This window comes from Macrotis lagotis, chromosome X (genome assembly GCF_037893015.1).
Source record: "Macrotis lagotis isolate mMagLag1 chromosome X, bilby.v1.9.chrom.fasta, whole genome shotgun sequence".
In the NCBI taxonomy this organism is placed as follows: Eukaryota; Metazoa; Chordata; class Mammalia; order Peramelemorphia; family Peramelidae; genus Macrotis; species Macrotis lagotis.
Genome location: NC_133666.1, coordinates 613,172,943 through 613,199,351, shown reverse-complemented (window position 1 = coordinate 613,199,351; position 26,409 = coordinate 613,172,943). Strand labels below are relative to the sequence as shown.

General features: G+C 40.5%; 1 protein-coding gene across 4 annotated transcripts in view; it reads right to left on the bottom strand.

Moving 5' to 3' along the window:
• The window catches only part of LOC141499963 (protein tyrosine phosphatase type IVA 3), a 201,421-nt gene extending 175,296 nt beyond the window's left edge, over positions 1-26,125 (bottom strand). For 2 of the 4 annotated variants that reach the window (XM_074202785.1, XM_074202786.1), the window contains exon 1: positions 26,042-26,123. The gene's annotated coding sequence lies outside the window, so the exon portion shown is untranslated. Of the gene's footprint in view, positions 1-26,041 lie in introns of all 4 variants that reach the window. The other 2 variants (XM_074202794.1, XM_074202788.1) reach the window with 2 other exon arrangements.
• Between the last annotated feature and the right edge of the window lie 284 nt (positions 26,126-26,409).

Sequence of the window (26,409 nt, the reverse complement as noted above, 5' to 3'; positions counted from 1 at the left end):
CCAGAATGCATTATTAAGACGCTAATAAGTGAATATCTAGAAAAATGACAAAAGAGTTCAGGAGCCAGCATGGATGAAATTCATATAGCTTTTTTTGTTGTTCAGTCATTTCAGTTATATCCAATTCTTCATGACCCCATTCGGGATTTTCTTGGCAGAGATACTGGAGTGGTTTGTTTTTTTTTCTTCAGTTCATTTTGCAGATGAGGAAACTGAGACTGAAACACTGAACAAGATACAAAAAGTTCCTTATGTGGGACCAATGTTAATAAGATTAATTTTAAGAGATTTAAGAAATAAATATAAAGTATTACTTGGGTTCAAAAAATCAATTTCACTCAGAAATCTAATAAAAAAAATCAATTTCACAAATGCAAAATGGCAAGAAAGCAGTTGATCTGAAAAGGAGCTGTGGATTTTTGTGGACTGCAAGTAAGCTCAAAATGAACCAACATTGTGACACAGAAACCAAAAAAGTCAATGTGGCCTTAGGCTGAATTAAGAGAGATATGGTGTCCAGAACAAAGCAAACAACAATCCTATTATATTCTTCCCAGTGACATTTTTTGTGGGACTGTATATCAGATGCAAGGAAAGAAGGTTCTGTACTACTATTCATGCTAAACCATTTCAATAAATGCCTTTGGGGTTTTTTTTTAACTGATAGTGTCAAATGATTGACTATTAAAGGTAAAGCCAATGATAGGGAATATAATCCAACAGAAATATTCTGAACCTGAAATAGTTGTCCTCCAGGAAATACAAACTGCGAAGTATGACTGTGGAGAGGGGAGAAGGAGAGGAACCCAAAGAAAGAGCACCACATGATATACCAGAAAGAGCTGAGGCCATTTTGGTGGGTCAAGACAAAGACAAATCAACAATCATTGATTAAGCCCCTACTATGTGACAAGCACCATGTTAAGGGCTAGGATAATGAGTACGTGAAGAGAAGTAATGTGAAATAAGGTTGGAAAGGTATTTTATCTTAAAAGCAGTAAGAAGAAACTAAAGATTTCTGAAGAGAGTAACATGTTCAAATCTGTGTAAAAAGAGTATCAACTTGGCCATTGTGGGACCACAGATGGGGGGGGGGGGAAGACTAGAAGTGAGGAGCCCAACTACAAGACTTTTTAAATTGTCCAAGCAAGAGATAATTAAAAATCTGAACTAGGACAGTGGCTTTAAAAGTGGAGTAAAGGAGACAGGGATTTTGTGAAGGATAGAAACAACAAGATATGGAAACCAAAAGGATGCAGAAGGATAAGGAAGGCTCAAGGATGACTCCAAGGTCACAAGCAATGGTGTCCTCAACAGAAATAAGCAAGTTGGGAGAGGATGTGTTTAGAAACATGTTGAGGCTTCATTCTGGACATGTTGAGGTTAAGATGATAAGAAGATTGCCAAGTAGGAATGACCACTTGTGGGAAAAGAGCTCAGGAGAGATAACATGATTGGATATGCAAGTTTGGGAGTCATTTTTATAGAGCCTTCTATGGGGCCTTCCAACAGAAACATTCTAGGATTCTATGATAGATCAGTTCCCTGTATTTGAGTTTTTAAATAGGCAATATTTTTTAAAGTGAAATTTTCAATAAACCCCTTATCCAAAATCTAAAACTTTAAGTCGAAAATATCTACCTTTAAAAAGAAAGGCCTTCCAAACTCAGCCTGAGTTTCACATAAGCACACTCCTATTTCTGTAAAATAAACCACAATACCTCCCTGCTAAAGTTCTTCCTCCCTTCTATACTCCCCCCAAGGAGGTGAAAAGAGCATCTGGAAGTTCAGACCCTGAAATATTTGGCAGCCCTTCCTCAAACAAAGCGTTTATTTTAGAAGCCTCTCAGGGGCAGCTGGGAATTACCCAGGAGGACTAGACTTGGGCTTTTCCCAGCCAGTGACCTGACCCAGCTCACAACAGGAGGGCCAAGGCCACTGGAGAGAGGCTCCCATCTCCAAGCCACCCAGTCCACCATGAGGAAGAGATCTGGCTCTAACTCCTTACCGAAGTCACTGAATTCTCCATGAGATCAATTTAATTGCTAACAGTCATTTTTTTCTGGATGCTTTCTAATATTTATATAACATTTTTATGGAAGAAAACACTTTGAATATATAACATTAATAATAAGAGCTGGTGTTTCTATAGTTTTAAGCTTGCATAGCACTTATTCTTTTGACTACAAACTATCCTGAAAGTAGCCTTATTCTAGAGATAAGGATGCTGAGAGTCACTGAGAAAAATTGACTTAACTGTCCATGTCATAGCTAGCAAGCATTACAGGGGAGATGGGAGCCTGGGTCTTCCTATTTCCAAGAAAATTCCATTGAACTCAGGCCCTCAGATTTCAAATCCAATACTTCCACAAATTTCCGCTGCATTCTCAAAAAAAAAAAAAAAGCTAGAAAGAGCTGACTCCAAATCTAACAGTCTACCCATGACTGCATGATGCTGGCCCCCTCACTTGAATACCTCTAGAGACATTAAATTTATTATCTTAAGATGAACCCCATTACCTTACGATGAACCCCCATGACACAGTACTACAAAGCTCATAGCAAATTTTGTTCAACTCAGCTAGAATCTATCCCATTAGGGGCTGGTCCAAGTTCTACTTCCTCTTCTATGAGAAGCTTCCAATCAGTCAAGCAGTTGATTAGCACTTCAGTTCCTACTACATGGCATGCTATGCTAAGCATTAGGGAGAAAGAAAAAGGAAGGAAGGAAGGAAGGAAGGAAGGAAGGAAGGAAGGAAGGAAGGAAGGAAGGAAGGAAGGAAGGAAGGAAGGAAGGAAATGAAGGAAGGAAATGAAGGAAGGAAAGAAGGAAGGAAGAGAAGGAGGAAGGAAGGAAGAGAAGGAGGGAGGAAAGAAGTAGGGAGGGAGGAAAGGAAGAAAGGAAAGAAGGATGGAGGGGAGGGAAGAAGGGGTTTTATAATTGATCCTAAATATAATATTAATAGCTAGCATTTATTTATACATATTAAGACCTGCAAAGCACTTCACAAATATCCTCACAACAACTGGAGGAGATGGGTATTTTATTATCTCCACTGTCACAGATAAGATGCTGAATGGCTTTTGCCCGGACTCTCACAGCTGATAAATGTCCAAGGTCATGTTGAACTCTGGTCTCCCTGACTCTAGACCCAATGTGTTTTAGCTACTTTGCCATTCAGCTCCCTAACAAGGAGTCAAGGGAGCTGATTAAAAGTGGGGCTAGGTGGCAGCTAGGTGGGCCCTGGAGTCAGGAGTACCTGGGTTCAAATCCAGTCTCAGACACTTAATAATTATCTAGCTGTGTGGCCTTGGGCAAGCCACTTAACCCCATTTGCCTTGCAAAAAACCTTAAAAAAAAAAGTGGGGCTGGGGGTGCCAGAGGGTGACATGGTCAGACTTGAATTTTGGGCAGATCAATTCAACAGTTACTTACAAGATGGACTGGAGTAGGGAGAGAAGTGAGCCAGAGAGACTATCCACTTAAGCCCTTGGAGACTCAATCTCCTCATTTGTAAAAGTGGTAATTAATAAGACCTTCATTAGTTCATGGGATTCTTCACAGGGTTCTGGTTTTTGATTTGTTTTGGGCAATCTACAATAAAGTTGCAAGGGGTCTATGCTAAAACTCCTCTAATAGTATCTTCTATAATTCCAGAATATTATGAGTAGTTTATTAAATTGCCCTGAGGATTCATAATACTTTTTTTGGAGGTTGTTGTAAAGGATTTTTGGAATAAAAGACTAATGAATTGGATGATCTCTAACATCCATGCCAATTCAGAGATTGTGGGAGTAGCTGAGATAGGGCTTTTGATCATTCTCATTCAAAAACAAACATTTATCAAAGCAGCATTGATTAGGTACATATTATATGAGAGACAATGGTACTAGGTGTGGTACAGAAGAGGAAAATTGAATGAAGACCTGAACACATTGAATCAGAAGACCCAGATATGGCCATGGCTTGGATACTGACTCCTATGTGACCTTGTGCTAATCACAACTTTCCTCCAAGCCCAAAATGTCCTTATCATTGAAACAGCACCGATAATAGTTGTGCTATCATTCTCACTAAGGTTGCTATGAATATCCAATAAGCTAACTGGAACTATGCAAGCAGACTTTTCTTATTTACTATTTCTCATCCCTCTCCCAAATGCAGCCCATACACCAGGGACCCCCAGCATCTTGGACCCTGAACCATGGTCCTTCCCCAGCTTTTCCTAGGTCATATCCCTCCCTTCTCCTCTATTGATACAGATAGCAATAGAGAATGGAGGAAAGAGTCCTGAGCTTAGGAGTCAAAAAGATCTTACCAAGACCCTTGTTAGCTGGGTGACTATAGATCTAGCTATGTCCCAACCTCTCTTGAGCTTTGGTTTGCTCATCTGTAAAAATGAGGGGATCAAATCACATGGCTCCTAAGGTCCTTTTCAGCACTAAATCTACCAGCCTTGTGATTTTGAACATGTTACCCTCTTTCTGATTTTAATTTCTTCATCTGCAAAATAGGAGTAGATGCCTTCCCTATCTAGCTTACCAGGACAGCTATGAGCATAGCAGTATTTTGTAAACTAAAAAAACTGATATAGAAATGGGAATTATTCTTAGCAGGAATTGTAGAAACATCAACTGATATGAATGTTTGCTGCTATGGCAAGGCTGGCATTGTCAGTGGCATCCAGGTCAATTCTGGGGGGCAAAGGGAAGAGAATGGTACCTCCTGTGGGGAAGGCCACAGCCACAAGCATGGGAGAATGGCCAGGTCAGGTAAGTCAAGCAGCAGTGTAGGGAAGGGCCCATGGACATACAAGAATCTTTTGTGCATGGAGGAGAGATGGTCAGTATACTCTTTCCTCCCTGATTCCATTTCCTGGAGAAGAACCAAGAGTTCTCTGAACATCAATCATCTTTTTAACAACTTGTCAAATGGTCCAGTGAAGCCAAACCATCCCTTCAAAGAGCCTTGTCATCATCAGGACCACACAGAGTGAGGGGCATCTGCAGGAGCAACAGCTCAGGAGAACTTGATAACAAAAAGACACAGGGTTCCCCTGTCTGAGCAAGGATGGTAGTGATAACTTTCTCGGGTCCCCTCACCCCTCTGGAGGGCCTCTCCACTTCCAAAGGGCTCTGATCTCAATGACTTGAAGCATTTCAAGCAACATAACTCCCCTGTAGAGATGAGGGAACTAAGGATTTCAGAAATAAAGGGATTTGGCTGATGTCCTATTTGCTCTGATACATCCCCTGACCACCATCAGAAGTGTCAGAGCTGAGACATGAGCCTTGACCTACAAGCAACAAATCCACTGCTTTTTCAATGAACTCTACAACCCTGACTCTCTCTCAAAGGGGATCAAAGGGAGGGTGGAAGTCAATGTTTCCAAAATAGAATCAAGATAGACAAACCGACAAACCAAAAGTCATCATGGACAAAGACTTGAACAAAATAGTAGACAGACGGGAGACTTGAGGGAAGATTCATAGAAAGGAGACATGATGTTCACTCACCCTCAGGAACGTCCTGGTCCAATGATAAGGCAATTTCTGACAGGGTTCTCAGTTTTTCTTCTCTATTTTACCTTATCCTATCTAGCATTCCTTCAGCCCAAGCCCTGACTCTTTTTCTTCCCTTTCAGCCCTCCTGGTTTTCTAGTCTTCCATTCCCAGAATCTTAGAGATAGAAGGAACTTCAGAGCATCCTCCATTCTAACTTCTTCCTGAAGATGAACAGGAATGCTCCCCTACAATATGTCGGCATAAGTAGTCATTTGGCCTTTGCTTACAGACCTCCAGTGATAAAGAACTCACTGACTTCATCTTGGGATAGCTCCATAATCTAGGAAACCAGTTATAAAGTGGATGATTCCAATTACTAGAAAGTAAAAGAAAAAAGAAAATACGTAGAAAATTGTAAGATGAGAAACTTGCCTTTAAGAAAAGCATATGGATATAGTCTGTTCAGCTATACTTCTGATCTAAAGGTTAAATAAGATAATAATCATAGCAGCTTTAAAGTTGCAAAACAACCAAAAAATGATATTATTTGATCTTCATAACAAGTTGGGGAACTGGGAATAAGAGAGGTAATGTGCCTTGCTCAAGTTAAGCCAGTGAGTGTCTGAGGATGAATTTGAACTCAGGTTTCCCTGACTCCAAGACCAGTGATTTATCTGAGGTTTCACCCAGTTGCCTCAAGAACCCTTGGATCACCTATCAACATTTCTAAAAACAGAGAAGATCCCAAAAGCACAGAAAAATAATAAATACTTCTTCTTCCCCCACCCCAAAGAAAGGCAACCAAGAAGATACAATAAATACATGCCTGCTTCCTTATCTCCATAAAGTCTTCATGGAATGATCTATAAACATACAAAGAGAATCCTTACAAAAATAAGAGAAAGGAGGAGGCAAGTTTCCATAAAGGCTTCTTGCCTTCAGAGTGATTCAAGAGTGGAAGAACCCTGGATTGGGGGTCAGAAGATTTGGCTTTGAACCCCTGCTCTGCTGCAATATCATCTTTTTGGCCTTGGGTGAGTCATTGCCTTTCTGGGTCTTACTCACCTGAAAGATAGGGGGATTCCAACCTATCCTGTATATATCTTCATTGTACATACCTATTGGTATGTTGTCTTCCCTGTTAGACCATGAATTTCTTAAGTTCAGGGACTCTGGCTCTTTTGCCTTTCTTTGCCAAGGCTTAGCACAGTACCTTGAATATTGTAGGTGCCTAATAAATGCTAACTGACAGACTAACAGATGACTCAAGGATTCTTAATCTTTTCTGTGTCATGGACCCCTTTGGCAATTCGGTGAAGCCTATGGACTTTTTAAAATAGTGTTTTTCAATTAAAAAATAAAATATCTGATATTAAAAAGGAACCAGAGATATTAAAATAAAGATGCAATTTTTTTCCTATACTAAGTTCATGGATACCTTGAACCCCTTGTGGTTTCTGGATGCTAAATTAAGAACTCCTAGACCGGATTATTCCTAAAGTTCCATCCATATCTGACTCCAATAATTCAAGAACATATATGAGCAGGAAGATAGGCTAGGTCTGTCATGTAACAAAATTAGGAATGACATAGCCCAAGGATGGCACTGGCTCTCAAAAAATATTTAGGTTATCAGAGGATGCCCTCTAGCACAGTTTCTTCCAAATGAACAAGGACTCTCTTGAAGAACAGACTGTAATAATCCACTGAATTTGGCACCAGGGAGACCTAAATCCCTTCTCAAACATTTAGTAATCACACAAACCCACACATAACCTCATTCAGCCTCAGTTTCCTAAAACTAAAGAGTGTTGCATTCTAGGTCCTCTGGAGCTCTAAATCTATGACCTTTTGATAAGGAATAGATGAAGATAGAATCTGCACCAAATAAAATAGTTTAATCATGGATCCAACCAGCTTCTGGAGTACAGAAAAAGTATAGCAAAGTCAATCAATCAACAAATATTTATTAAGTATCTACTATATACTGTGCTAACAGCTGAGGATACCAAAAAGAAAGGCAAAAAAAGCTAACATCCTAATGAAGGAAACAACATGCAAATAACTACTTTATGTGAATGATACATGCAGAATAAATGGAAGGTAATCTTACTTCTAGGACTGGACATTAGGAAAGCATCTTTAAGGTCTGTTTCTGGTAAAACTTAAAACATTAAGAAATTCCATTTTCCTCTAAAGACCTCTCCAGTCCCGTCCCACCCCCAAGAGAAAATCCCTTGAAAAAGTGGGTAATGATGATGATGATGTTCAGTCAGTCAACTTTTCATAGACCCATTCAGGATTTTCTTGCCTGGCAAAGATACTGGAATGGTTTGCCATTTTCTTTTCCAGTTCATCTTACAGAAGAAGAAACTAAGTCAAATAGCATTAAGTGATTTGCCCAAGATCACACAGCTAGTAAATGTCTGAGGCTGGATTTGAACTTCAGTCTTACTCTGTCCACTGTGGCACCTATCTGCCAAGGTAGATGATAAATAAAGGATAAAAAAGACCTTTATCTTAAGGAATAAAATTAAGGATAACTCTTAGTTCTACCTAGAAAAGATTACCACCTTTTCCAGCTCAGAAGGATTGTTCTAGGACTTTGCCAAAGGCAGTGTTCTCTTCCATTGAAAAAAGACATCATTTCAGTCTCCTATTCTTTAAGATGCTATCTGGGAAGCACTCCTGGTCCAGGAGGAGTAAGATGCAACATTAAGCTAGAATGAATCTTTTCTTGTTCAAAATTCCTTCATTTCCTGAAATTTTCTTGGGGCAGAAAATCATGTCAAAAGACTACTTTTAGACTATGCTAGTTGGATCCCTCTCTCCAAGCTAGAAATTCCTAAGATCTTGATTAATATTAAATGAGATATGTCACACAGCTGGGTGATTGTTGGGTTTACGAGGCTGGATATGGGCTTGGGTGCTCGTGGCTCCAGGGCTGGTGCTTCATTCATTGCGCCACCTGGCCATACCTACAATTATTACTATTATTTTTTTTAATTTCAATTTTTTTCTCTCCCCTTTACTTTTTTCGCCCAAGCAAGTCTATCTATATTCATGGGGGAAGAGGGGTATTTTGTTTACTTGTAAACAAGAATATTTTATTAATGTAAAAAAAATTTGTACAAAATGAGAATAAAAAATAAATTTAAAAAAAATATTAAATGAGATAAAATTGTTTCCAGCAGATTTGAATACAGGATTGGTATTCATATCTTTCTTTGACAAGATGAACATCTTTGTACTTTATGTAACATATACATAGTAGAAATAGTCATTTGTATCTATGTCTCATTGTAAGCTGTGTGAGGGACTGTAAGGGAAGATTCTGGGAAGGGAAGACTAGAAAAACCAGAAGGAGGGCTGAAAGGGAAGAAAAAGAGTCAAGGAAAGGTTGGAGTACACTGTGTTGGTCTCTGGGCTGGAGGAATGCTAGGTAGGATAAGGTAAAATAGAGAAGAAAAGCTGAGAAACCTGTCAGAAATTGTCTCATCACTGGACCAAGGGAGTTCCTGAGGGTGGGTGAACATCCTTTCTATGAATCCTCCCTGTGTGAGGTGCAAGGGATAGAGCAACAGCCCTGGAGTCAGGAGAACTCGAGTTCAAATCAAGTCTCAGATACATACTAGCTGTGTGACTCTGGGCTAGTCATTTGGAGCTACTTAGCTGTAAAAAAAGAAAAAAAAATGGATTCTCCCCTTCAGTACCCCCATATTATTTAGCACTGAGCTAGTTATTCAGGAGTTACTAAATGCACACTTTTAGAAAGATATGGTGGAACTTTAGAAAAATAACTAATGATGATGTTGGATCTTTGTTCTGGAAGACCATGACATCATGGGAAGGGTGACCAAAGTGAATTACACAAAATAAAGGACACCTTGAATTCAAGTATTGTATGAGACCTGACCAAAGCAAAAATCTCTCTGAGCTTCAGTTTCTTAATCTGTAAAATGGAAGCACTTATATCGGCAATGCCTACCTCACAAAGATGTTCTAAGGAGAACATTTTGGAATCTTTAAAGCATAACAGAAATGTGAGTTGCTATTTTTACAAACAAGGAGAAAGGAAAACAGTCAAGAATCCCCAGAGGGCAGGCTAAAGCCTAGGACAGAGAGCAGCTCTAGCCATGCTTCAAGGAGGGGCAGATATGTGTTTCTATTCTTGGTCCCAGGCCTGTCTCCTGGCAGGTTGATGGGCAGACTCCTTGTCACCACTCCAAGGTGACCTACATGAGGACTCTCAGCCCTGACCTCGGAATACAGGAAGCAGGCTCAGTCACAAATGAGCATTGGATTTGAGTCAGAAATCCTAGATCTCAGATCAGCCCCCAAACTCACCAGCAGCATAAACTACCAAGTGACCTTCTCTCTCAAGGTCTCAGTTTCTTCTGTAAAATAAAGGAATAGTGTAGAATCATCTCAGAGGTCCCTTTGGAGGTCTTATCCTCTGGGTTTTAAAGTGCTAATGTTCTCTCTTTCAAGGTTCCTAACAACTCTATATTCTCTGATCTATGATCCACTCCAGCTTCAACATTCTATGCTCTATTATAGGCCCTGCCAGCTCTAAGATTTTATGTTCTACATTCCAAAATAGAACAACAAAATCTCAGTTTGGAAAGGACTTCAGAAACCATCTCTTCCAAATTCATACCTGAGAATCCCTTCTAAAACATCCCCAACTAGTCAGTCTTTCCCTGATCCTCTAGAGCAAGGATCAGACCCACTGGTCTGTTTTTGAACAACCTAAGAATGATTTTTACAAAAATAGGGGAATGAGGGGGCAGCTAGGTGGCGCAGTGGGGGCAGCTAGGTGGCACAGTGGATAAAGCACCAGCCCTGGAGTCAGGAGTACCTGGGTTCAAATCCGGCCTCAGACACTTAATAATTACCTAGCTATGTGGCCTTGGGCAAGCCACTTAACCCCATTTGCCTTGCCAAAAATCTAAAAAAAAAAAAAAAAAATAGGGGAATGAGGAGGCAGCTATACTTTCACATATGTAATATGTGTGAGTATATGTGTATGTACAATATATATACATATATATGTTTTTTTTAAAAACATCTTCACAGTTGCCAAGTAAAGAACTCCTGCTTTAGAGATAAAATATTGACCATGTCTCAGAGAAGCCTTTGACATTTCTAGGAAGCTTCCCCTCACAAGAAGCCCAAAATGACCTCTTGGAACTAACACTTGTTATTCCTACTTTTACCCACTGGAATCAAGCAAAACAAGCTTGAGGGAAAAGGAGGAAGAGGACAAAAAGAAGAGAAGAGAAAGAGAAAAGAAAGGAAAGGGAGAGAAGAAAGAAAGAAGAGAAAGAAGAGAAGATAAGAGAGAAGGGGAGAGAGAGAGAAGAGGGGAGAAGGAAGGAGAGAAAAAAGAAACAGAAAAGTAAATAGGAGAGGAGAGAAAAAATATAGGGGGAGAGAAGACAGAAAGAAGAGAAGAAAAAGATTAGAGAAGAGAACAGAGGAAGAGAGAGAGGAGGGAGGGAGAAAGAAGTGGGGGGGGGAGAGAGAGAGAGAGAGAGAGAGAGAGAGAGAGAGAGAAGACTGACTTAACCACATTCCATTTCCAATAGCCTTTGTTACTCACAAAGCTCTGCTACTCACCAAAGGCTTCAGGAAATTCCTGGTATTATTAGGGGGTATTAGGGGGTAGATGAAGTAATTTTGGCATGTTACTAACTTGTAAGAACTTGATCAGAGAGATAGATGACCATGGCCTTACCTCAGAAGGCCCTCGGTGCCCTGGGCTAAGCTAGAATGATGGGAGGAGTAAACATGGGAATGGTTCTGAAGGTCCTTGTTCTTATACAGGCATCACAGTTAATCATGTACCCCATTGGATGTTGGAACGAACATATTCCATAATCCAAGTTCTCATTTTACAAAGGAGGAAACTGAGACCAAGAGAAGGTAAGTAGCCCAAGAATTAATGGTGAGACTATAACTAAACACCCAACTCTTATTCCAAGAGCAAGACCAATTCCCAAAAAATTATGGAAGCTCAAAGCTTGAAGGGAAAACAGTGAGATCTAAGAGTTCAAAATGGTGGACACAAGTATAGAGATCTGAATGGAGAATCAATAAAAGCATCCCCTCCCTTAGGATTGGAGCAGGCACAGTACTGGGAGAGGGTAGTAAATGGGATGTGGTGAAAAAGGAAGGTGGTTTTGACTAGGGATCCAGAAGATCTTATGGTCTCTGGCAAATTCTGAAGCTCAGCTTAAATACCATCTCTTATGAGGTCTGCTGAGATCCCCCTCCTGCTCGTGCCTTTTGGCAACATTACTCTGGATTTATTCTGGCTACACATAATTATATACTTTCTCCTTTACAAAACGTAAGGCCATTGAATAAGTGAAGTCATTCTTTCCCAAATCTATTACAATACCTACCACATAGCAAACTTTTAATGAATCAATCAAGAAATAAGCATTTATGAAACACTAATTCTATGGGAAGCACAGTGGAAGGGGCAGTAGAAATACAAATTCAGTGTATGACAATTAAAAAAAAAAGTATAAATAGCTCCAGTCTGATTCTAGGGGGAGAGGAGACAAAATATAGAATTGGGTCACAAGTAGTACTAATAATGAACTCCTCTATATTTGAAGCTGCATTATTCAAAGTTATAATTATATAAAATATGATCTGGTTCTATCCCAATGGAGATGTGCAAATCCAAATAATGTGATCACTTATTCACACTAATCAGGACCTAGCTGTACCTAAATCAGTATATACAACATAAATAGAAAATAAATTCAGGTAGCCTTAGACTATTGATTGACTAATTTGACCTCCTATAGAGGATTTAGGAAAGAGTACAAATAAGAATAGTATAAGATGGAAGGAGATTAGTATCTTCACTAGCAATAACTGTACATAGATCTCTGTCACCTACTATCTATATAATGTCAGGCAAATTATTTCCCTTTTCTGTGCCTCAATTTCTTGATCCATAAGAACACCCGGAAACATTTTATATAAAGCTCTTTCTAAGACATAAGAAATTCCTTTTTAAAAAAATTATTTGGGGCTAGGTTGCGCAGTAGATAGAGCACCAGTCCTGGAGTCAGGAGTACCTGAGTTCAAATCTGGCCTCAGATCCTTAATAATTACTTAGCTGTGTGACCTTGGGCAAGCCACTTAACCCCATTGCCCTGCAAAAAACCTAAAAAAAAAAAATTATTTGGTCCAACTTCCTTGTTGCATAGACAAGGAAATGAAAGTCCATGGTTGAGGAAGAGAAGCTTCATGATGTTTCTAATCATGATTTTCATGGTTTCAAGGAATCTAATGATTCTTAAGAGTATATAGTGCCTTGACCTATTTTCCAGGTCAAATGAATTTATAAGCAATACCTTACAATTCTTCTGTGTTTTCAATCTTTTGTTTTGTTCTAATGTTTTTTGTCATCTCAAGGAATTATTGATCTATTTTTGATCCACTCTAATTTGTAGGGAGTCTATTTCTTGGGTAATATTTACCACCTTCTACTCTAAGCTATCAATTCTCCTTCCAAATCTTTCCTCCATAACTTTCATTTCACTTATCATCTGTTTATCCAATTTTTCTACTCTGCAGGTAATCCTACAGTCCTTCACTCCTACAGTGAACAAACCATTTTTCAACTCTAGGGCTCTGCTGGTAGTAATTGTGATATTATTCTCTACCTCTTGGTGTTCCTCTTAGAGGAATTCTTGACCCACAATGTCATCTTCTGCTAATTTGTATCCTCAGCATCCGTCAGCATCCCCAGTCACAACTCTGGTTGTGAATTGGTTATGAATCCCAAGTCTGTCATTTCCTAGTTATATAGTCTTGGGCAGAGAGAATAGATAATATATTCTGCAATATAATTGCAGAAAGCAATAAGGACAGGGACAGGATCGATCTGTATTTCTTTGGTACAGGAAGCTTCTTGGTAATGTAATAATGCAAGGTGGTACTACCTCAACAACTTATCATCTTAGGGAAGCGTCTCCAGCAACAACAGGTTCTTGAATGTTTTTGGTTTTAGGACCCTTTTACACTCTTCAAAATTTAGAGAAAATCATTAACTCAAACAAAGCAAAACGAAAAACAGACAATTAAAATGCAAAATGAAACAAAAGGTACCATAGAAAATGAATTAATATAAATAACATATCAGTTAAATTTTTGAAGGAAAAGTTAAATGAGTTATAGGAAGGAACAAAAAGCAAAACTATTAACAATGGAGGTCCTCAGTTTATTATCTCTCAGTCACAGATAAATCTATCCACAAAATAAACAAGAAAAAAGTCAAGGAGATGGACATGATTTAAGAAAAATTAGATATGATAGGCCTCTGGAAAACAATAAGAATGAAAAGAAGTATACCTATTTCTCAGTTGAGCAACACTCCAGAATAAAAACTGACTTTGCATTAGTGCATAAAAACTTTACAAATACTAAATGCATCTTTTTCTGACCATGATGCAATAAAAATTGTTTTTGTTTGGTTTTTTTTTTAGGTTTTTGCAAGGCAAATGGAGTTAATTGGCTTGCCCAAGGCCACACAGCTAGGTAATTATTAAGTGTCTCAGACTGGATTTGAACCCAGGTACTCCTGACTCCAGGGCCGGTGCTTTATCCACTGTGCCACCTAGCTGCCCAAAAATTGTTTTTAATAAAGAACCTTTGAAGTCTAGATTAAAAAATAAATAGAAACAAAATAACCTAATCCTAAAAGCGACTGGGGACCTCAGAGAGCTTCCATTTATGTGGGCTATAACTATCAGTATTTACTATATCAGGAATTAAAACTGACATACTTTAACACATTTATTAACTTAAATAGCAATAATACATACATTACATGTTAACATATCTTTATGAAAATAACTATACAATTTTGTATAGTTAGAAAAATGACAGTTTTATGTTTCTGTGCTTATCTCGTTAGTGTCTTAACAGAAAACAGCTGTATTCTTATATATGTTGTTTTGTTTTAAGTATATTAAGAAAATTCAATTCTCAGATTTGTTGTTGGAAAATGGAAGACTAGTTTATTAGGTATATAATGTCTTAGTATTACTATAAAATTAGATGTGACTTCACAGATATACTGAGAGAGTCACAAGGACCCCTTTGGTTCTTGGACCCCACTGTAAAAATCATTGGCCTCAAGCATGGAGATGCTAAAATTACTTGTCCTGGGTCATATATATACTGGGAGATGAGATTGAACTCAGTTCTTTCTGGCTCCAAAGTCAGTTCTCTATCCATTATATCACATTGCTTTCTTAGGAATAAAGGATCACAGAGCTTTTATTTAAAACTTAAGGGCCCTTGGCGTCATCTAGTCCAATCCTCTCATTTTATTAATTTCTTTTGGAGGCAAACAGAACTAAGTGACTTTTCCAGAGTCTCACAGCTAATAACTGTCTGAGGTCACATTTGAATCCAAGGTCCTTCTGACTCCAGAACCAGTGCTCTATCTACTGTACCACCTAACTGCCCTTAGCCCTCTCTTAAATTCAGAACCTGAAGCTCCACAGTGCTGAAATGACTTGTTCAAGGTCATGTTGGCAGTTCAATATCAAAGTTTGCTATCAGAGTCAAACCCACGTCCTCTGATAACATTCTCATTTTCAACTCAAAATATTTTGTATTTCCTTCTCAATTCCCAAAGAAATCACCTAATCCTCATTACCACCTGCCTGAACTAATATTTTTTCATTCTGAACTTAGACATCCAATAAAACAAACATTTCCAATAGAAAATGAGGATTATATATGAAATGGTGAATCTCCATTACACAAAGCTTGCTTTTCCTTTTAAATATATAATAAACTAAACACAAGCCTTTCAAAGCTGTGCTGCTTGTCTGTTTCATTCTGGCATTCCTTATGTTCTCCTGTACATTTTCTGAAAATGCTTCAATGCTTCAAAAATGTCATTTTCTTTTTTCCAACACTATTATTGGTTCTTCTTTCCTTTTTTTCTTGCTGTTCAGTCATTTTAGTACTAGCTTCCCCTTCTTTCCTTTTACTTCTCTTCATAACCTGTTATCATCCTACTTTTTCCAGCCATATTTCCTATTGCCCTTCTCTCTCCCTTTCCAAAGAGTTCCAAGGAACCTCACTGCTCCAATCAACTGCTGCTGCTGCTATTCAGTTCTGTCCAACTGGTAACAACATTGAAGATTTCTTCAAAGATACTGGAGTGGTTTGCCATTTCTTCCTCCAGTTCATTTTACAGATGAGGAAACTAAGGCAAACAGACTATCTGACTTGCCTAGGATCACACAACTAGTAAGTGTCTGCAGCTGGATTTGAACTCAGGTCTTCCTGACTGTAGGTCCAGCACTCTTTTCACTGTGCCATCTAGTTGCCCCTCTTTTCTTCTACCTCCTCCTGAAAAATTGAGGGTGGGAAGAAACCCTTGTAACAAAGGGACCTAGCAAAACAAATTCTCATATTAATTCTATTTGAAAAGGCATCTATCTCATCCTGAAACTGGAGTCTAAATCCCATATTACCAGATATGAAAAGAGGCTGCCATCTGCTTTACTGATGTATCCTAAGTCCTAAGGAATCTGTCCAATTGACTTGAAGCTAAAACAACCTATCTACCTACACATATATAAAACACAGGCACACAAATACATGTGTATGTGTGTGCATGTACATATGAACACACATGTTTACCCATGTGCATATAAACCGTTAAACAGGTGGGTGGGTGGATGAATGTCTTTTCTTCCTTCATAGAATGTTAGTGCAAGAGCCGCCTGTCTCTTGATTTTTGTCTCCATCACTTAGTACATAGTAAACACTATTTACTCTTCCATTTATTTATCCTTTTCTCTAGGTTAAAACATTCCCAGCTCCTTTAATTGCTTGTCATATAGGGAGCCAAATTCAGAGTGAGGGAAGGGCCAGGAGGGAAGCTGAGAAAAAGAGAAGGCAAGAAAACCCTACTGACATTCCAGTTCAGCCAGGAGAACCATTACTCAAATGCTTTTAAGATCTCTTGAATATCCTCGTTTGTTGTTTTAACCCATCTGTTTCTCTGTGGTTACAAGCATCAACAATCCTTCTTTCAAATTAAAAAAAAAAGACAACCCTCAGAAATGACTGTGTGCTTACTTAAGGACAAGAGGAGAAGCTGCCAGACTAGCCATGTTCTGTCTGAGAGTCTCAAATTCACCAAATGATCTCAGTTGAATCTTTTCCCTTCTCCACTGGCTCAAACTTCTTCCCATATGAAACAGAGTAGACTGAATGAGATGACCTCTAAGGTCCTTTCCAACTCTAAATCCTGTGGTCCTAGAACAACCCAGTTAGTAACACCATGACCCCTGGAAAGCTGAAGGAAGGAGACAAGAGGCTCAACCTCACACCCTAGCCCATGCGTCAGCAAGTAGTTATCACACATGATAAATGGGATACATAGGATAAATGAGTAAAGCAACAAAGGGACCACAGAAGGAACCAATATTAAAATCAACAACTGGAATGCTAAAACTAATCACCATCACCCCTCATTCCCTTACCCCCCTCCACATGGCTGGTAGTGCCCTATTTTGCTAGCATCACTCCCAGCAGCCTCATTCAGAACCTATCTGAAAGCCAGACTTTTTCAAGGGTCAAGGGTAGCCTCCCAGCAGCATTGACAATCCATGGAAATCTTCTGCATTTCTTTTAATCTCTTTATTTTCTTTATCTTTCACAAGAAGCCAAAGCCAACAGAGGAAAAGATTACAAGTAGTAAGAATATTAACGATAACAACTATCATTTATGCACAGTTTTAACATTTGCAAAGCCCTCTACAATCATACATTTTCTCCTCACAACAACACTACGAGAGAGGAGCTCTTATTATTCCCACTTTATAGATGAGGAAATGGACACAGGTGAGGTCAAATGACTTGCCCAGGGTCACAAAGCTAGCATGTATCTAAGGCTGGATTTAAATTCATGTTGTCTTGACTTCAGGACTTATTCTTAGAAGAGTGAGTCTTAGAAGAATAAAAGAATTCTTAGAAGAATTCTTCTTACAAGAATAGGTCTAGTAAATAATTTGCAACTATACCTGAAAAGGGACTAAACCATTTATATCTTCTGACACCACAATTCCACAGGCAGAGTGGGGAAGACACCTTGTATACCACCAAGGAGTTCATGGAGAAGTCCTCTATATACCAAATATTCGTAGAAAAAATGTGTATGGTAGCAAAAAATCCCTCCAATCACTGTGTATTTATTTTATATGGACTCATTTATTTATTTATTTCTCCAAGAACCTTGTCTCTCCTTAGTAGAATAAGGCAATTTCCTTGAGAACAGGAAACCATTTCACTTTTGCATATCCCCAGTGCCTAAAATAGTACCAGATTCTTAATAGATGCTTATTGATTATGATTGAAAGCAAAGGGCATCATACCCCACTAGAGAATGGCTCAACAAATTGAATCAAAGAGTATCATGGAATATTACTGTGCTATAAGAAACAATAAAAATGAAGAATTCAGAGAAACACATTGATATGTGTTTGAAATGACACCCAGCAAATTATTTTTTTTAGGTTTTTTTTGTTTTTTGTTTTTTGCAAGGCAAATGGGGTTAAGTGGCTTGCCCAAGGCCACACGGCTAGGCAATTATTAAGTGTCTGAGACCAGATTTGAACCCAGGTACTCCTGACTCCAAGGCCGGTGCTTTATCCACTACGCCACCTAGCCGCCCAACACCCAGCAAATTAAACTGAACCAAGAGAACAGTACCCAATGACCACAACAATATAAACAACCCCTCCCCCCAAAATGCCCTTAGCTGTGTGAACTTGGACAAGCCACTTAACCCCATTGCCTTAAATAAATAAAATTTATTTTTTTTAAAAAACTGCACTAAGGATCATGCACCTCTTCTGAACAGGTACAATAATCCCACTTCTGGACAGGCCTGGAGAGGTGATGATGAAGCATAGACTGCCATCACCATCAGTGTCTCCAGGTGCTTTGCTTTGTTGTATTTAATTTGTTACAAGAAAGGATTCCGTGGGGAAACTGACAACAATGTAAAATTTTTTAAAGCATCAATAAAACATGTTATTTAAAAAGATCAAGTGTTGAGCTGGGAGTTACTAAAGGTAAAGCCACCAGAACCTTAGAACCAGACAAAACTCTCATCACTGAAACAACAAACATATCTTTGCCCAACTATAGAAGAATGGTGTCAGAATTAATTAGAAAGAGTCACTAATCCACATATAAGGATCTCTACAATAGCTAAGTTTTCAAATGCAATTTTATCTATGTTTTAGTGTATTTTTATTTATTTTGCTAAATATTTCTCAATGACATTTTTTGAGAGTATAATTGACCATATTTGAGAGTACTGTGGGTTTCAAGCACCCACCAGTCCTATATTTATACGCTTTCTGGAAGGGGTCAATTCTAATCAGTTCTTTCACATTTGATGAGTGAATTCACCATCTGTTCTAGGTACTGTGCTCTATCCTCAGATCATGGGGGAGATACAAAGTTTAACAAAACTTACTACATGGAATCTCCCTCTTCACTTGGAGCCTTCTCACACTGGACTGTCTGTCTGTCTTTCCAGCCCCCCCTTCTTCCAAGGGTGAGTCCTATATTTTGAGGACAAGCCCAAGTTGATTGTGCTTCACTCCTCTTATGTTTCTGATTTTGTTACTATCTTTTCCTCTCTCCCCACTTTTCAGCTTCCTTTTTGTGTGTCTTCTCTCATTAGAGTACAAGTTTTTTGAGGAGAGGAACTGTCTTCCCAATGCTTAGCACAGTTAGTGCTTCATAAATAAAACCTTAATAAAAACTTAAGACCAGAAGGCACATACATTCAAGAAAATTAGATAGTAATGCATGGAAAAGGGATAAGGGGGGGGGGGGCCGGCGGCTAGGTGGCACAGTGGATAAAGCACCGGCCCTGGAGTCAGGAGTACCTGAGTTCAAATCCAGTCTCAGACACTTAATAATTACCTAGCTGTGTGGCCTTGGGCAAGTCACAACCCCATTGCCTTGCAAAAAAAAAAAAGTAGCCAAGACACTGAGAGGTTTAGTGAATCATCTCTAGTTACCAAACTCATAAGCATTAAATTCAGGACCTAAACTCAGAGCCTCCTCATTCTACAACCCGGGGGGGGGGGGGGGCAGTGTCAGATGCCACTGGATCTCCTTGGAAAGTAAATAATCTGAGAGAGGGCAGTGAGGAGGGAGCAAACACGAGTACAAAGCTAGGGAAATGGGAAGTGTAGTGTGTATGGAATAAGAAAAAGGCTAATTTGGCTAAAATGAATTTATGAAAGTTGGATGAAGTACTGTGAAGGTGAATTTATTTTATTTCACCTACAATAATTTAATTTTCATGCAACTTTTCAGAACAGTCTATTGTGTAAATAAAGGTAGAACTTCATTACAGGAGTTATAAAAGGAGGGATGAACACAAACAAGAAGAAGTGACTCTCCACTGGAGTGGTGTTAAAAACTCCCTAGACTGGGAGCAGAAGATCTGGCTGGATGGAATCTTATCCTTAATGCTTTTGAGTCGTGTGATTTCAGGCAAATAACTTCAGACTCCTGAGTTTCCATTTTCTAAGCTGTACAATAAGGTAAAAATATATGTTCTACCTTCCTCAAATGAGTTGCCAGGATCAAGAGATAATGGGCATGAAAGTACTTTAAGTTATTTTTATTTGAGTCTTCAAAGACTGTAACATTTCATACTGTAACATTTCATAACTCACCCAGAGAAAATTGGTGTTAAAAAAAAAAAGACGGGGGCGGCTAGGTGGCACAGTGGATAGAGCACCGGCCCTGGAGTCAGGAGTACCTGAGTTCAAATCCAGCCTCAGACACTTAATAATTACCTAGCTGTGTGGCCTTGGGCAAGCCACTTAACCCCACTGTCTTGCAAAAAACATTAAAAAAAAAAAAGATGGAGCTTTGTGGCAGGGAGCAGCTCTAGATTCTTCAAAGCCTTTCTCATACAATTCAGCCCATTCTCTTCCCTCTGATGCCTTTTTGGCCTTTTTGGGGGGTATCTGGCCACAATGCCTATTCAAGATATCTAGAGCTAACAGAGTAACTCAATGGGAACCATCTACCCAGCTGCTTATGCTCATCTAGGTATCAGACACTCTTCATTCACTTAGAAAAGATCCTATATGGATCTCTAGGCCCATTTCTTTTAAATGACTATAGTTCTCACAGAAGTCAAGAATTTGGGGAGCGGATAGGGAGTGATCAATGAAATCAACGCAAAAAGAGGCCAAAGACCTACCCTGAAAATACCCTCTTCCTTCTGAATTCCACAAAGGAAGTCCCCCATGAAAACAGCAAACACTTTGAGCACCAACTACATGTTACCCTGATGCATAACCTTCATTTGTCCAAAAGACAATGGGGGTTCACATGGTGAGTATGGGGAGGCTATGGAATTCTCTCCAATAAAGAGCCCTAAGCAACAAGTGGCATAAGGAATAAATATATCATCCAAAAATATGTTTGATTGGGAAAGGAGGTGGGTCAACCATTTAGCAAGAGAATAATAAGAGTCAGCTATGATATAATGCTCTAAGGTCTGCCAAGCACTTTAAGATAGTATCTCATTTTTTTATTCTCACTATAATTCTGGGAGGCAAGTGCTGTTGTTATCCTCATTTTACAGACTAAAGTTAAGTGATTAACTTCCTAGTTAAGAAGTATTTAAGGTTAGATTTGAATTCAGTTCTTCCTGACTCCAGATTCAGAATTCTAACTCCAATGGAAGTTCAGTACCTGGGAAACCTAATAACTCAAAGGCCAACCAAGTGTTGCACTCATACCAAACAGGTAAAAAAAGACCCAGAGGAAGGGTTCTAGTATCCTGAATTTATAAGAGAACCAAGGTAATAAGGAATCATATCCATTGTCTCCCTCATTAGGCTGTGAACTCCTTGGAGACAGATACCATGTTTTTTGCCTTTCTTTGTACCCTTTAGCATAGTTCTGGCAATAGGATTTAAACTCGGGCCTTGTGACTCCAAGTGCAGTGATCTTTCCCCTGGCCACCTTACTTATCAACTATTCAGAAAATTATACTAAACAATAAACTGAGATTCCTCTACCTGTGCCTATACACCCCAATTCCAATTAACCTAACATCCAATGTCACTGTACAAGGTGCTAGCCAAGACAAAAACCAAAGCACCTGCCTTCAAAGAACTTACCTTCTGACAGCAGATTAAAGAACCTGAAATCTGACTTGTTTTTAATTATTCTTCCTAACTGTATTTCAACAAATTTGATTGATTACTTAATCCTCCTGCATTATTTTAAAATATTACCCTGGGAAGGTGTGCACAGCATTTACCAGTCTTTCAAAGGGAAACAAAAGAGAGGAAGAATCCTTGGTCTAGAAAAGAGTGCCCTTTGCCCAAAATCACAATAGTAGCATTGCCAGCATTCAAAGACAGCTCCTCTGAATGACTAATTCAGAAGCACAATGGGTAAAGAGCACTAAGCTTGACATCGGGAATCCCTGAATTCAAATCCAATCTCAGGTGTTCACTATGTGAACCTGGGCAGGTCACTCTGTTTGCCTCAACTGTAAAACAGGGGACAATAACAACACCCACCTCACAGGGTTGTTGTAAGGATCAAATAAGACGATATATTAAGATGCTTGGCACATCAGTACTACACAGATGCCAGCAATCATTCTTATTATTATTTACGGTCGGATTTCCAGAATAGTGACAAAGGCATTATTAGATTTAAAGCCTGAAGATCTAGATTTGAATTTTGCCTTTACTGCCTACTATAGAGTGACCTTGAACAAGTCACTCAACCTTGAAGAGATTTGAGTTTCTCATTTATAAAATGAGGGGATCAGAACTGATGAACTGCGGGGTCCCTTCTAGCTCTACTTACTATGATATATGATTCCAAATACAAGTCTTTCCACTTCTTAATCCAATATTTCCAGGATCTGTTATTTCATTATACAACATAAGCTCCTTCAGGCTAGGAACTATCTCACTTTTCTTTATATTCCCCAGCTTAACACAGAGTAGGAATTTTTAAAAATACTGGCTGACTTTGTTGGTTCAAGTATCCCTTGCACCAAGACAGATTTCCAACCCCTCCTTGGATCAGTAGAGTATGGGCTAGGAAAATCAAGCATCCTGCAAGCCAACTTTAATTTCTTTTGGGAATGTAGCAAATCCAGGTCAATTTAGCAGAAGAAAAGGGAAAAGAACTGAATTAGGCTTTAAAATACAAGGAGAAACTTATTAACATTGTAGGTTGCCTCAAGAGGTCTTCAAGAGAAGGTCAGATGTGCTCTCACTGATGATCTTGTAAAGGAAAATCCTGTTGAGCTATTAGCAAGTTGGATTCAACAGTTTCCATAGTTCTTTCTGGCTCAGATCCTATGATCCTAATGATGACCCTCTCCCCGGCTGACTGATCTGGCATCCAAACACAGTACATGTTCCTCCCCAACACCATTTAAAGGATCATCTAAGGATAAAGCTATTCATGCCACAACCAGATCGAAATGCTTAAATGCAAACATTTGGGTTAAGTAAGACTTCTTTGGCTTTCAACCAGATCCATTAAAGAAGTGTTTGAAGGCACTAGGTATCTGAAATGAGCAAACCCAGAGAAAAGATACAGGAAAAGAAGACTTCATAACTTTACCTAAGGTTGACTTCAGTCAATAGGAGGAAGAGAGGGAGGTTTTTCAGAAAGGCAGTTGCAGATAGAACTACTGCAATGAAGGAGGGGGGGGGAGATAAATTTATTAAGTCCCTACATGAAAGGTCCTAAATTCTTACAAATATTTTCTCATCTGCTCTTCATAGCAACTATGGGAGGTAGGTGCTATAAAGATTTCCATTTTACAGCTAAGGAAACTGAGGCAAACAGTGGGGGAGTGATTTGCCCAGAATCACATAGTTAATAAGTATCTGATGCCAAAATCGAACCCAGGTTTGCACCTGAGCTGCTTCTAATGAAAAATGCACTGAGGTTAGAAGAACACTTAGATATTATCCTGTTCAGCACCCTCTCTAAGGAAAAAACTAAAGGTAGGGGAAGGGGCGGGGTAGAATCGCTTGCTCAGAGAGGTCATAAATATCAAAGACAGGATTCAAATCCAGGATTTCTGACTCCAAGTCTATTTTCCTGTATAGCATGGGTTCTTAAACTTGGGTCCATGAACTTTTTAAATTTAGATAACTATATTTCAATATAATTTGGTTTCTTCTGTAATCCTGTGGATTTTATTTTATGCATTTAAAAATATTCCAAGAAGAGATCCATGACACACAAAAAAATGATTAACTAACCCTGTACTATACCAAGTTGTTTTTCACAAAGGATATTTTGGAAAGATAGATCAATACCAAATATTTTTCACTGGGATTCAAATAGGCCACTTGATTAAGAGTTCATAATTACACCATGTCACCAACACTGTTGTTGTTAGATTAGTTGTGTCTGACTCTCTGTGACTCCTTTTGAGGTTTTTCTTGGCAAAGATACTCGAGTGGTGTGCCATTTTCTTCTACAGGACATTTTATAAGCTGAGGAAACTGAGGCAAACAGGGTTAAGTGACTTGCCCAAGGTCACCCAACTAGTAAGAGTTTGAGGTTGGATTTAAATGTAGGTCTTCCTGCTTCATCATTCTATCTATAGCACCACCTCACTGACCCTCTGTCAGTAGATATCATTGGAAATCACTAGAAAACAAGTGGAAGCAGCAAGGTAGGACACTGCAGGTATGAGGGATGGGTGTGATCAGAGACAGAAAGCAGGGGATGAGAAGAATTAATCTCTCCAATTAATTCAATGCAATTCAATAATATTTATTAACTGTGCAAGTCAGGGTGCAAAATTCTGGGAATGCAAAAAGAGACAATGGACCTCAAGGAGCTTACAAGCTAATGAGGGAGGCAACCTGCAAACACATAGATGCAAAGCAAACTATTTACAGGATAAATGTGCTTTGTCCTTCTTTCTAGAAGACGTGAGACATCAGGGAGGTGATGGTCTGACTTGCATGTGAATTGGATTTGAGTAAGGGGGTGCTGTGCTAAGTCACCAGCTTTATTTTCTCCCTGGAATCGTCTGGATCCTGGGCCAGATGGGATCAGGACAACCCAGAGATGGCTCTAAGCAGGACTGTAACTTGTCTGAGGTCGCACAGCCAATAAGTGTCAGGTTAGATTTGAACTCAGGGACCTCCTGGCTCCTGGGCTGGTGCTCTGTACCACAGGACAAATAGGGAATAAGTAATGGAGGGAAGACACTGGAATTAATCTAATCACTCTAGAAGGCAGAATTTTAGTGGGGATTTAAAGGAAGCCAGGAAAATCAGTTTTCCCAGGCATGGAGGACACCAGAAGAAAAAGCCCCTGTGATCATGTCTGGGCTTAAGGAATAACCAGACTCGTTGCCTTATAGTCCCTGGAGGTCTTACTGGCCCTGATGGAAGGTAAGCTCCTGGCAAGCGAGGAAGGACACTTTTTTTTTTGGCTGTATCCCCAATAAGTAACACAGCGCCTGCCCATAACAGACAGTCCACAAATTCCTTTTGGTGGCCTTCGGTAAGAAAGCCGGATCGGACCCTTTTGTCCGGCCCCTTGGCTCCGTGTGAGGCTCCGGCCCTGACCGCAGCCAGCCGGCGGCAGCTCCAGAGCAGGCAGCGGCCCCCCCAGATCTTCAACATGGAGCCAAATGCTGGGGTCTGACCGGCTTTCCAGGGCTACGCACTCATCTGGAAATTATCAAGACACACCACCAAAAAAATAAAAAAATAAAAAAAAGAATTCTCTGGGTCTGTGCTGTCTAATACAGCACGGAGTAGAACGGGGAGGGGGGGTAAATAAAAAATTAAAATTTCCCCCTCTGCCTATTTTGGGGGAATGGGAATCCCAAGTTCCGTGACTCCCTGCTCCCCAACAATGTTTGAACATTTATTAAAGACTTCAAAGGTAAGGAAATGGCAAGCCTTGCTCGTGGGGGGTCACAACCTAATTGGCCACTATGCAAACGGCTCGGGGCAAAAAAGCTGCGTCCGTGGCCGGTGTCTGATGTGGAAACACGGAGTTCTTCGGTAGAATCCGCATCGAAGGGAGACTGAGGGGCAGGAGGGAGGAGGAAAAATGTGCAACTCAAAATCTTACCAGAAACTGAATGTGGTTGCAATAAGGAGTATTTATTAACAAAAAGAAAGCTAAATGGTAGCTAATCGGGGGCAAGAAGGTCCCAGACAGGAGGGAGACGGTAACGGCGCTGCTCCCCGGCACAGCCGCCCAGGACGAGCCCCCCGGGCCGGCCCCCGCCTGCATCCCCGCAGCAGCTCGGCGCCCCGCCGGCCCGGACCCCACTCGGGATTCCTCCCTGCACGCGCGGAGCGCCCCCGGCCCCCTCCCCGCCGCGCCACACCCGGCGCCGCGACCCCCCCGCCCGGCCCCGCCCCGCCCCGCCCCGCGGGCCCCGGCCTCGCCCCTGCCCGGCGCGGACACTGACCTGGCCCCGGCTCCCCGAGGCTGGGCGATCCCCGGCGGCGGCCTCGGCGCGCGCCCCGCCCGGCCGGCCCCAGCCCCGCCTCCCGCGGCTCCGGCCTGGGCTCGGCCCCGGCTCCCTCCCCCTCCGCCTCTCTCGGGCTGGGCCGGGCCGGGGGCTCCCACTCTCCGGGTGGCAGGAGGAGGGCGGGGGCGTGGGAAGGGAGCGTGCGTCGGGCGGGGTGGGGGAGGGGCGCCGTGGGGCGCACGCGCGGACGCCGCCGGCCGTCCCCGGGGTCCCCTCGCCAGCTACGCCCCGGCCCCCTCCCCCCGCCGCCGGCCCGGGCCGCTCTGGCCCCGACACGCCTACGCCGTGGCGCCCCCCGCCCGCCC